The sequence below is a fragment of the Labrus bergylta genome, chromosome 4 (assembly GCF_963930695.1).
Source record: "Labrus bergylta chromosome 4, fLabBer1.1, whole genome shotgun sequence".
Lineage (NCBI taxonomy): Eukaryota > Metazoa > Chordata > Actinopteri > Labriformes > Labridae > Labrus > Labrus bergylta.
This window is the reverse complement of record NC_089198.1, coordinates 7264717-7277852: the sequence shown is the minus strand read 5'-3', so window position 1 is coordinate 7277852 and position 13136 is coordinate 7264717. Positions and strand designations below refer to the sequence as shown.

The following is a 13136-nucleotide window of genomic DNA, read 5'->3' as shown; positions in this document are numbered from 1 at the left end:
AAATACATTGACCTGACCTTTATTCCTTGTTTTTGTCTATCAGATGGTCAAACCGATGATTGAAGCAGATCATTGATGTTGTCTTTAGACGTACTTCACCTCAGATTGAAGTCATAATCCTGTTTCAAATACAAACCTACTGATTCCTACTGCTGCTTTAATTTACAAAGCCTTGCCTTGCAACAGTCGGTTTGATTCCAAGTAATGAAAGAATTGCACAACCAGTGCAGTGTTGAAAAATGAAGCCAATGTGGAAGTGCAAAATCCTGCAGTTCATCGAGTGTCCACTAGAGGCTGGCTCCAGGAACACCGGAATTCACATTCACACAACACATGCAAATAAAAAACTGTTTTTACAGCATGAACAAACATGTTTACAGCCTGGATTAGTTGTTGTCCACATGGGCACACACTGTACGGAGAGTGTATTTTTCTACAACAAATCCGATTTGAGGAACGATACGTGTTAACCATGTTTAGCCAAGTAGCTGACATGATTGACAGGTGGGCGCGATGTGTACGAGGCTTAAAACCCGCCTCAGCTCCAGCTCTCAGTCTAGAAAGTTAGACTGAGACAGGATTTCCAGCATGGTGGCTGCTGCTGATGAGCCTCAGGAGCCCCTGCTGTAACAGATGGGTGACATCACTCAGGCTTCATCCATTAATATTTACAGTTTATGTTTCATACACATAATCCTCCTACAGTTAAATAAAAAGCTAATTAGCTAGCTTATCTTTTAATAGTTTTACCGGTCAGTTTTAGAAGAGAAAATGACTTTCAGATGATTGTTTCTTAATTCTTGGCTTGCTGATGAGCTTTATGTCTGACATGTTTTTTTGTTGTTGCCTCCCTTCGTAAACAGCCAGTGACTACACCATGTATCCGTTCTCAACCCAAAATGGAAAAGACTTCCAGAATCTTCTCTCGGTCTATCTGGATGCAGCTTTCTTCCCGTGTTTACGAGAGCAGGATTTCTGGTGAGTGGTGACTGCTGCTTCTCATATTTGTTTCATGTTTGTATTTATTTGACTTGATAGCATTGTAGCAAAAGTCAAAGAACAAAGACACTCAGAAAAAGCTAACAAAATCTATAAAATGCTAGGCGGACATGGGGCCTAATGCAACAGCAGTGAAACAAGTTCCAGATATGAGATGAACAGGTGACGTCAGATAAATGGTTTTGAAATAAGAGTGTGTCAGTGACTGTTAAACGTTTGATTGTGTGTTTTTTATTAGTCTGACAACGAGCGCGTGTACGCCCAGCACCTCCAGAACAAGCTGTATCCAGACCACACGTACTCTGTGGTGTCAGGAGGAGAGCCTCTAGCCATCCCTGACCTTACCTGGGAACAGCTCAAGCAGTTCCACGCCAGGCATTACCACCCCAGCAACGCCAGGTACATGGACACACACACGTGTACACTGTGAGCCTAGAAGGGACAGGAAACTGTAAAGTGCTGTGAAGAAATGAGATGAGAGCAGGTGTTAGCCAGCAGAATCCTTTCTTTGTTACATTTAATAATCTCCTGCAGCAGAACGATGCAGGCTCACATTGACACAGTAGATATGAAACACAGGAAACTTTAATAATTTGATGGTAACTGATGCTAGTTTGTCTGTTTCATGCTTTATCGATCTTATTTATTTCAGAATGATCATAATTCCTTAAAAATAATTTAACATGCAGGCTTTAAAATTGCTCAGAAAACACCCCTGAGAGTGTCCTCCATGTGCTCCTCAGGTTCTTCACGTATGGAGATTTGCCTTTGGAGCAGCATCTGAAGCAGATCGAAGAGGAAGCTCTGTCCAAGTTTGAACGCATCAACCCGAACACAGAGGTCCCCCCCCAGCCACACTGGAGCAGCCCTGTGAGTGTCATAATCCAGACCAGCATCTGTAACTTCTACTGATCAATAGATCTTAAAAACTACACCAACAATCTCAACAGCTGTTTATTATTGCATGCTTTTATATTAACACACTGAAATGCATTGATTAGTCGTTTTGATGTCGTCGTGAATCTCAATGGTTTCCCCAGAGAGAGGACCATGTGACCTGCAGCCCTGACGCTCTGGCTCCGGATCCGGCCCGGCAGAACACGCTGTGTGTGAGCTACCTGCTGGGAGAGTAAGACCGAAAATCATTTCTTTTTATTTTGCATTAAGATGGGAGAAGCCATAAAAAGAGCCTCCATCCTCCTCTTTATTCACTACATCTTGGTTGTCATGTCGACGACTTTTTAAAGACTGAGAGCTTTACAGTACAGAAAGGATTCACTCAACAATTCTCTTCATTCAAAGTGAAGTTTTTAGCGAGTCCTATTGTTCAGAAATATTTCAAATCTCTTTGTTTTTTTCCCCGTGCAGCATCACTGACACATTTGAAGGATTCACCCTCAGCCTGCTGTCGTCTCTCATGATCTCTGGACCCAACTCTCCCTTCTACAAAGCTCTCATCGAACCCAATATAGGAACTGACTTCTCCTCTGTTGTAGGGTGAGTACACAGGACGCAAAGTAACAAACTCTCACAAATAAAATGATCAGCAAGCTCAGAGGTTATTTAGAGCGACGGCTGGAGAAGCAGCGAGGACAGAAGTTTGGTTTAATGTGGAGGACTTCTCTGATCCAGAGGCTCAACGACGGTCCAGAACCATTTGATCTGTCAGTGCTGAGACAGCCGATGGAGACGACAGAGAGGGGCAGGAGAGGATGGGGATGATGCCCCCTGGAGGATTTGAATGTTATGGCTCTAATGTTTTAAAATAAACATCCTCATTTTGGCACGTTTGTAAATATTTTACAGCCAGCCGCTAAGATTTCAGTTATTGTCAATCCATGCAATTCTCTAAACACCAGATAAGCCAATAGAAGAATGTAATTGCAGTAGCTGGGTTCAACCTGTAGAGGGCCGTAGCTATGCATATTTCTAACACAAAATGTGGAATTTAAAGTTAGATACTTTGTACTCTGGGGGTTTAGTTACTCTTTAAAGACGGGTTTTCATCTATATGATTTTGCTAAGCTACTTAGATGACAACTTTCTTTTAGAAATGTCTATTAAAAGATAATTTAACATTTTAGTATATTGCTGCTGAGCTGTGATGCTCTGCCTCATGTGCTGCAGACAGCGCTCAGAGTACTGCATTGTTCTGAAATGTTGTGTTCTGCAGATATGACGGCAGCACCAAAGAGGCGTCGTTCAGTATAGGACTGCAGGGAATGGCCGAGGAGGACACCGAGAGAGTGAAGCAAATCATCAGCCAAACCATCAACGACATCATCGAGTAAGTCCCACGCTCCCTTTTGTATTTAAGACTTTAATATATGTTTACAAACCTGCTCTCTCTAAGTGTCAGCTTGTTTTGATAAAGCCATAAACTGTAAGGTCTACTTGCACATGAAGGATGATGAGTTGCTTGGTTACATGAAATTGAAACGGCACATAAGATAAAATGACTCCTCGTCATCATCGACAGGAGCGGCTTTGAGGAGGAAAGAATCGACGCTCTCCTGCATAAGATCGAGATCCAGATGAAGCACCAGTCCACAAACTTCGGCCTGTCTCTGGCCTCGGTGAGTTCACAAACACAAGGACACTGCATGTATTTATAAACCTCTATGTGTGAGATATGTCAGGAAGAATGATGATGTTAGTTATGTTGTCTCTGCTGAAATCTTGTGTTTCTACCACTATATACTCTGTGTATTTCTATACAAATACAGAATGTTTTAAACATGTCTAAACGTATGAGATGAGCTTGTTTTCACAGCAGTTTATTTGCTGATTTCTTCCTTTTTTTGATGAGTTGCAGTAAACTCAATAATCACAGAGAGTGTAATATTTAAAGGGATTACACATGTGTATGAGAAGTAAAGTTTTAATCACTATACATCAATGTAAGAGTCAAACAGGACACTTAGATTAGCTTTATTTTGTCAGTAATGTTATAATCGCTTTGTGGATTCTGCTGCATGTTTCACATGTCGGTTTCATTATTCATGGCTGTTTGTGTATGTATATACCTTTTTGTTTTTTCTAGTACATTGCGTCATCGTGGAACCACGACGGCGACCCGGTGGAGCTGCTGCAGATCAACGACAGCGTTGCCAAGTTCAAACAGACCCTGAAGGAAAACCCTCGCTTCCTCCAGGACAAAGTCAAGCACTACTTTAAGGTGTGTGACACTGGGAAAGTACTTTTCTTCAAAACATCCAGAAATATGTGAAAAAAGGGATAAAAAAAATACAAGAATAAACCTTTTACAAGTCTCACTAATGTTCTCTGTAGGGGGAAATACTCGGTCTGCTCTTAAGGTCAACCTCAGCAGCCCTGGAGTGTTTTAAGATCATGACAAAAAAACATGAACTTTGAAGGTTTTCTGTATCATTTGTGTTTTTTCTCTTCCTCTTCAAATCCCCATTACCCCCCCTACAGGAGAACACACACAGACTGACCCTGTCCATGAGTCCGGATGAGGTCTACTTGGAGAAACAGGCCAAAGCCGAGGAGGAGAAGCTCCAGAAAAAGATCCATGCTCTGTCAGACAGCGACAAAAAAGACATCTATGAAAAAGGTACAAATGATTGAAACTGCTCCACGGAGGAAATCTGTGTTTCTCTGCTTCTGTTAAAACACTTTCTGAGCTTGACTCTGTGAAATCACACAGAATTGTCTGAAGCAAACAGGCTTTTATTGGCTGCTTGATTGATTTGATTGAAGCCCCAAAAAATCCAATAAACCATCAGATTAACACAATAACTGGGAAAAAAACATCAAGCGCTGCAATGTGACTGTATACAGAATATATTCATGTTGACCTGTTCTAGATCCCTCATTTAGTCATATAGTGTTACAATGCTGGATGTTCAAACTAAACATAGGCAGAGTTATAGAGCATGAGGTAAACATATGTTGGAGTAATCCCAGGATGAGTCAGCAGAGGGCGCTAAACGGCTTGAGGTGTTTTTATTGACACCAGTATCAGATAAATAAGATGTTTTTTGAGCTGCAAATCATTCAAAGCTGCTCTATAAGTTTTCAAAGACAGACAAAAGTGTTACTGAATTGAGTGTCATTTGCCAGTTTTAGTCCGAGGGGGTGAGGAGTTGCCTTAAATATTAAAAACCGTCTTTGAGGGGACTTGTTAGAAACATTAAAGTACAGAGATTTACTGATGGAAAACCATAAAAGAACATTTCACCTGCATTCACTTTTCTGTTTATGACCCAACCAGTAAAACTTGTTGAAACATTTCAGAAGGATTTGATTGAGGCACTTCTGATTTAACTGTCTGTTTCGTATTCATCTTCTTCTTCTTCTTCTTGGGAAAAGGTCTGGAGCTGCTGGCTGCTCAGAGCAAAACGCAGGACGCCTCCTGTTTGCCGGCGCTGAAAGTGTCTGACATTGAGCCCACGATCCCTGTTACTCCTGTTCAGATCAGCACAGCAGGTACGGCCCAGTGTCCGCTCTACACAAGTTTATAAAACATTATACACAACAAGGAAGAATCATCTCAGAGTGTTGTGGTTAAAACCCCTTAAAATGTTTCCTCTCCTTGTCTCCTTCAGTCGGCGTACCGGTGCAGTACTGTGAGCAGCCCACCAACGGGCTAGTTTACTTCAGAGCCATGTGCAGTCTCAACACACTGCCGGAGGACCTCAGGCTCTATGTCCCGCTCTTCTGCAGCGTTGTCACCAAGTAAGTTCACCTGACAGTCGATTGGACCAGAGCAAGATTTCAAAATGTGTCACCTGGTATATGAAAAGTTTGAAGATATTATGCTTTATTGATCTTTTCTGTATTTGTGTAAGGTTTGGACAGGTGGTGTTTGAAAGCATTTTAAAGATTGCATGTGTGTCTGTTTGTTAAATCAGGATGGGCTGTGGAGGTCTGGACTACAGACAACAGTCCCAGCAGATGGAGCTGAGGACTGGGGGCATGTCTGTCTCCACCCAGGTCGTCCCTGACTCCACCCAGCTGGACATGTACGAGCAGGTCAGTACCAGCTTACTGTGTTTGAAAAGTCTTACAAATATATGGATAGAAGTAATGTTTGGACAGAGACATTTCTGGACAAGAATACTTTAGATGATGTAGGGAGTGAGTCTGAGCCTGAAGGCAAAGCTCTCCATTTACCGGTCACCTATGATCATGAGCTATGGGTAGTGACCGAAATAATAAGATGGTGGATACAAGCGGCTGAAATGAGTTTCCTCCAGAGGTCGGCTGGGCTCAGTCTTAGAGAGAGGGCGAGGAGCTCAGACATTCTGGTAGAGCTCAGAGTAGAGCCGTTTCTCCCTCAAATCTAAAGGAGCCAGTCGAGGTGGTTCGGCCATCTGATTAGGATGCCACCTGGACGCCTCCCTTTGAGGTCTTCTGAGCACGCCCCAACTGGGAGGAGACCCCGGGGTAGACCCAGAGTTTACTGGAGGGATTACTGTGTATATCCCCACTGGCCTGGGAACACGTCAGAATCCCTCAGGAGGAACTGGGGAGAGAGAAGTCTGGGTTGAATTACTACTGCTGCCACAGAGACCTGACCTTTGATAAGTGGAAGAAAATGGATGAATGGAGTAATGAAGTATGCTGCTCCATGTCAGGTTCCTTCATATATGACATCACATGTAATTTAGTAACTTTATTCTATATTAATTAAATGTTTGTTCTTTATTATGATGATTCTTGTGCATTGTGGAAACCCATCTTCTTTCTGCTGCGTCGTCTTCAAAAATCAAATGTCTCCTTTAAAGCTGCAGAAATTGAAACTGAGTGATCGTGTGTTACATAAACAGAGGTTGTGATTTATCTTGGTTCAGTGTTTAACTGCTGCTGGTTACATTACATCGGTATAAAACAGGTAATCAAAGAAGAGTCTTGTCTCTGTGTTCTCTGTTCCAGGGTGTCCTCCTGTCCTCCTCCTGCCTGGAGAGAAACCTTCCTCACATGTTTCATCTGTGGAGCGACATATTCAACAAGTACGTCCTCCATCACTTCTTATAAACTGAGAGAAAATGTGTCCTGAAATTCGAGGAGGCTGAGAAGACAGCTCGATATTTATCTTTTTTTTTTTTTTGTTCACTACAGCCCCCACTTTGACGAGGTGGAGCGCCTGAGAGTGCTGGTGATGATGTCAGCACAGGAGTTAGCCAATGGGATCTCCTACTCGGGCCACATGTACGCCATGACACGTGCAGGCCGTCACCTGACTCCAGCAGGAGACCTCAATGAGACGCTTGGTGGGATGGAACAGGTATGCACCTGGAGTGTTGATCCTAAAAAACTAAAATGATAGTGTCTGACTCCTGCACGTCAGCTTTAAGAAGTGTTGTCATAGTGATTTAAAGCTTGAAGTAAATTACGCAGACGCAGATTCAAGACATACAGTATAGCATGATTTCTTTCTGACAAGCAGAGACAATTTCATTTGTTCCTACTTTGTGCAAGAGGTTTTTTGTTTTTCCATTCTCTCGCTTCATATTTGATCCATCTTTTATCAATGATTACTTCAGGTGAAGTTTATGAAGAGGGTCGCTGAGTTGTCCGACCTCAGCCAAGTCATCCGAACGCTCGTCAGGATCAAGAAGCATCTTCTCAACCCGGACAACATGAGGTGAGATGTTACACCTGAGGAGAGGTTTTCTTTTAAAAGGTTTTGTTTTGGGGCTTTTTGGGCCTTTATTTTAGAGACAGGACAGTGGACAGAGTCAGAAATCAGAGAGAGAGAGAGAGAGAGAGAGAGAGTGGGGAAAGCAGGAAATGAGCCACAGGTCGTCCGCTTGGAGGACTACAGCCTCCACACATGGGGCGTCCACTAACCACTAGGCTATGGTCGCCTCCATGGTGATAGATTTTTGAATGATGAAGAGATAGTGACAGTATTCTGCAGTTAATGTTATTTTAATTACTGCAACATGGTTTCAATATAAAGGGTCTGTTTGTAACATGCTCGTCAATGTAAATGTTTGTCTCTTACAGGTGTGCGATCAACACTACTCCACAGAAAATGTCGGACACGGCAGCACAGCTGGAGAGCTTCATGAAGGACGTGGCTGACAACAGAAAGGAGCGCAAACCGGTCAGAAGTAACATTATTGAGGTAAACTATCAACAAACAAATCAAAACATGAAAGCAGGCAGAATAATTCTTAAAATTAGATTTTAATATTCTCTTCGATTCGATTTTTTTTTCTAAAGAGGCCTCTCGACCCATCGGATGTCTCGGGGCTGAGCCGGAAACTCATCTCTGTAAGTTTTCAGGAACATCTTACATTTCTCTGTTTGTTTGCTCGCTATGTCAGTGGTTCTCAACTGGTGGGTAGGGGCCCATAAGTGGGTCACAGAGCTGTTTTCAGTGGGTCGTGACTGAGTTCCTAGGGGAAAAAAATGATGGTGTCAAAAAGTCTGTAAAGTTCTATGTTCTGTATCTTTGTTCTGTCACATCTTTTGAAACATCTTTCATTGAAAATAAACCTGATAGGTTGAACAATATCAGAAACTCTGGTCGCAGGAGGAGATGGTGGTGAGACCTAAAGCTAAACCCATTAAGAACCACTCCTCTAAATATATCCCTGCCATAGTGAGTTCACATTATATTAAAGGCAGAACCGTCTCTGCAGATTAAAGAAGATAAAATAATGGAAAAGATGAAGAAAGGCCGTCTTATAGAAACGCAAAAATACAGATTTTAAAGTCAAAAATCTTTGAAGAAGCAAAATAACACCAACACAAAACAGTTGATCCTTTGATTTCAATAGTTGTGAGATCACCTGTAATTTTATTTTGTCCTTTATTATGAGACATTCCTTCAAAACAAAGTCCTGTGCATGCATGAGATTATAAATATAACGCTTATTTGTTTTTTTTTAATACCTGAGTACAATATTCCACCAGTACCGCTCAGCTCTCTTTTAACCATAGTTTACATCTTATTGTATAATATAACTGTTTTGTTTGTATATATACTGGTGGGTTTAGTATTTGTATATGTTCTATATTTAACTACTTCTCTACAGGTGTGCTCCGACAGGTTTTCGTTGTACTTGTACAGTGACAGTAAAGATCATCTTCTCTGATTTCAGGAGCAAAACTTCCAGCCGTGTCAGATGAAAACGTTCTTCCAGCTTCCCTTCCCTGTTCACTTTATCAGCGAGAGTATTCGTACGGTACCCTTCTCCCACCACGACTACGCCAGGTAACCACACCTGTACCTGGCAGGGATGAGTGACAGCACTTCCTTTAAAAGTCTGATTTACACGGACAGTTCTTTGTCTTTCTACTTTTTTCTACGTGTAACTTTTAGTTCATCTAAAGTGTAATAAAAACTTTTTGTTTCCTTTTTTCTCTTAAAGTTTGTGCATCTTGGCGAGGATGATGACGGCTAAGTTTCTGCATGGAGAAATCAGGGAGAAGGGAGGAGCCTACGGGGGCGGGGCCAGGATGGGAGGAGGTCTTTTCTCTTTTTACTCGTACAGGTGAGAGGCCGCCACACCACACTCAACAAAGTTTTAAAAAACATTATGGAAATTGTAATGACGTTGAAATACAATAACAGTTCATTTTGTTGCCTTGGCTGAAACATTAATATTTTATATACACTCAGGCTTTTTCGAACCTTAGAAAACGATGTGCATTTTGGTTAATAGGTGTATTTAATGGAATCTAATACATACAAAATCTCCGTACTTATGAAGGAGTAGAGGTAGATTCTATAAAAGGGGGCAGGCTGGGTTGTCTTCAAGATATGAATTTTGTTAAAGGTCACATATTCTCTTCGTCTTCAACCAGTTTAAAAAAGTCTCAGAGCTCCCCAAAACATGTGTGTGAAGTTTCTTGTTCTAAATCCACTCTGATCCAGTATTTGATCATGTCTATAAACCCCTCTATTTCAGCCCTGCTCAGAACAGACTGTTTCTGTGTCTGTACCTTTAAATATGTAAATGAGCTGTGTTTGACCACACCCCCTCTCTGGAAGTGCTCGGGTGTCTCAGGCTTTCTCGCTACCTGCTCTATTGTTTACGGTGAGAAGGCAGACTCAGAGGGCAGAACAAACACCTAGCTGTGGGAGTGTCACCCACCTGGGGGAGGGGCTACTGCTCTTTGTGATGTCATGAAGGGAAAAACTCCAAACGGCCTTTTTGAGCACACATTTTCTGAAAAGTGGAGCAGGCAGAAGACGGAGAGGTTGGACTTTTCTCATCATTGGGGGGTTTGAAGACGGACTAGAGACACATAGAAACATGGTGAAGAGGATTTAACAGAATATGTGACCTTTAAAATGTATTTTAAATCAAGTTTTGGAGAGACAAGGGAAGAACCAAAGTTGCAGCAGCACTTATTTTGTTCTAATCGCATGAAATTTGAGTTTATTTGCTGAAAGACATTTGTTGCTATATTCTCAAATGTGACCTCTTCTTCCTCCCTTTGTCCAAAATGCAAAATGTTTATATTCTAAGAATATTCAGGCGATCTGTCTGGAAAAAAAGAGACACAGAAGACTGAACAATTTACTAAGGGAAGCCATCATGGGGCGTTTTTGGCAGCTGTAATAAAATATTCCAAATGACTTCTACGTTTAAAAAGAATCTTCTTTGAGATGAACAGTATGTCGTTGATTTTGTATTTCTTTATCGTACTTCTCTAAGGGATCCAAACTCGGTGCAGACCTTGTCTGCGTTTCGTCGAGGTGTGGACTGGGCGAAGTCGGGACAGTTCACCCAGCAGGACATCGATGAAGCTAAACTGTCAGTGTTCTCGGCTGTAGACTCGCCTGTGGCCCCCGCGGACAAAGGTGAGGAACGACTGAGTGATCCCTCCAGCTGCTGTCAGGATGCCTCACCTGATCCTCCTCCAATCAGATCTCTGGAGCTTTAACATCTCAGTACATCACTGACAACTTCAACATTAGAAGTCTTTAATGGAGGTTAAAAGCTTTTAAAGGATTAATGAATAAAATGATGAGTAAAAAGTTGAATTATAAGCAAGTTCAGATATGAAGAGATCTTCATTGGTTTTATTAACTTAGTCTCCGTCTCTGTTGTAAAGCCGTCACTGTCTCCACTTTATCTCTTAGCCGTCTGGTTTGTTCACTCTGTGTTTGTGTTGCAGGAATGGGTCGCTTCCTCAGCGGAGTCACCGATGAGATGAAGCAGAATCACAGAGAAAGACTTTTTGCTGTCACTCACCAAAGTCTGGTGGAAGTGGCTGAAAGGTACAAACTTTATGTCTCCTTACATAACTCAGAAATGAAGAGAAGGAGAAGCTAAAAGAAAAAACAGACTGACAAGCTGTTCCCGTTTATTCCCACATCAAGTGTTAACTCGTGTTTTCCCCCTCGCTGCAGATACCTCGGCGTCGGTCAGAGGACTTGTGGAGTTGCTATCTTGGGTCCAGAGAACGAGGCGATTAAAAAAGATCCCTCATGGATCGTAAAATAATCCAGTCTGTAGGTAACTTGTGATTTAAATACTCAACTGGACTTCTGGAGAATCACAGCTGCACGACTTCTTCTGTACTGAATGCTGAAAGTCTACGGTTAGGATTTTTTATTAAAGAGTGAAAAAGCTGAAGCGCACAATATCAAGAGGAGGACTGAGAGCTGCTGTCATGGTTCAGATACGTCTTCATTCTGTATATATTTAATGAAATATATGATCATGTTGGAATACACTATGTGAGTGAGCTCTTCTTTTTGGGATCATTGTTAAAGTATCATCAAGAGATATATCATTTATATAAACTTCAATCAGGTGTTTTTGTTTTTTTCTGCAGGATACAAATGACTTTCTTCCTCTGTGGTTTACTCTGGGAAACTCAGAGCAGAGGAAGAACATCAGAGACATTCTGTCTAATTCAAACAACAAACTGAGTCATGTGCAAACACTCAGTCAGGTCATGTTGGTCTTTGTGGGGGCGCAGGTAGTCTAGTGGTTTTTGTGCACGCCCCATGTATGGAGGCTGTGGTCCTATTTTCCACAATTTTCACATTTTCATTGGTTCCTCAGTTAGGAAGTGATTGAACATGAATTATGATCTTAATATGTTTCCCTCAGTACGACCCTTATGAGGTAGAAGTAAACAAAAGCATATCAAGATCATAACTCATGTTCAGCAACTTCCTAACTCTCTATCGATGAGCTGTAATCAGGAAGGTAATGAGAACAAACTCTTAGATAATGACCTGTTAACTATAGACTATGGTCATGTAGATAAGGTACTAATAAGTGCTTCATAATGACCAATAAGCAGCCAGTATGCTACTAGTTAGCATGCTAATAAGCCGCTAGTTAATTTTGAATATTGTGACCTTAAATTGAAGTTTTAACAATTATTTTTCAAGTCTTTGAACACCACAGGTGAAATCAATTTCCCTCCATTTTATCGTGTTGGAGGCACAAATCAAGAGATTTAAAACTCACGGTGAATAAAACCAAAGAATTGCTGCAGGTCAACACATCTGGTGAGATGATTGAGTTTCTAAAATCAGACACTCTAACCTCAGTTCCCTTTTCTAAAATCCTAATTTACTGATAAATAAAACAGAGTCACACGTCTTTGCACACAATAAATGCTTTATTACTCTGACAGGACGGTCACATCTCACTGCCGGCACATGAAGGTAAAATGTTGCTCCACTTCCAAAACTACAGCAACAGCAGGACCCTACTCACAAACACCACCATAGAGATGTCACACACACACACACACACACACACACACACACACACACACACACACACACACACACACAGAAAGCCCAGAGTGGATAGAAACAGCAAAGGCAATAATAATTTAAGGGATTTTTTAACATGGATATCATTAAAAAAAAAGTCACCATTGTAGGCTCTAGGGTCACCGAAATATTTCATCACACATAAAGTAAATCATGCTTAACGCTTTTATATTATGTGTGCTGTGAGTTTGATGGCACTACAACATGTTATAGTATAGTTATTACTTATTTAATTACCATATTTAATGATAAAAAATCACTAAAATTACATTTATGCACATTTTACCAAACTAAGAGTTGTAGTATAATCAAGAGAAGATGGTTTATGTGTGCTGTGAGTTTGATGGCACTACAACATGTTATAGTATAGTTATTACATATTTTATTACCATATTTAATGATAAAA

General features: G+C 41.3%; 1 pseudogene; it reads left to right on the top strand.

The window, feature by feature from the left end:
* Positions 1–513: 513 nt before the first annotated feature.
* On the top strand, positions 514–11435 carry LOC136178935 (presequence protease, mitochondrial-like; annotated as a pseudogene).
* Positions 11436–13136: the final 1701 nt, after the last annotated feature.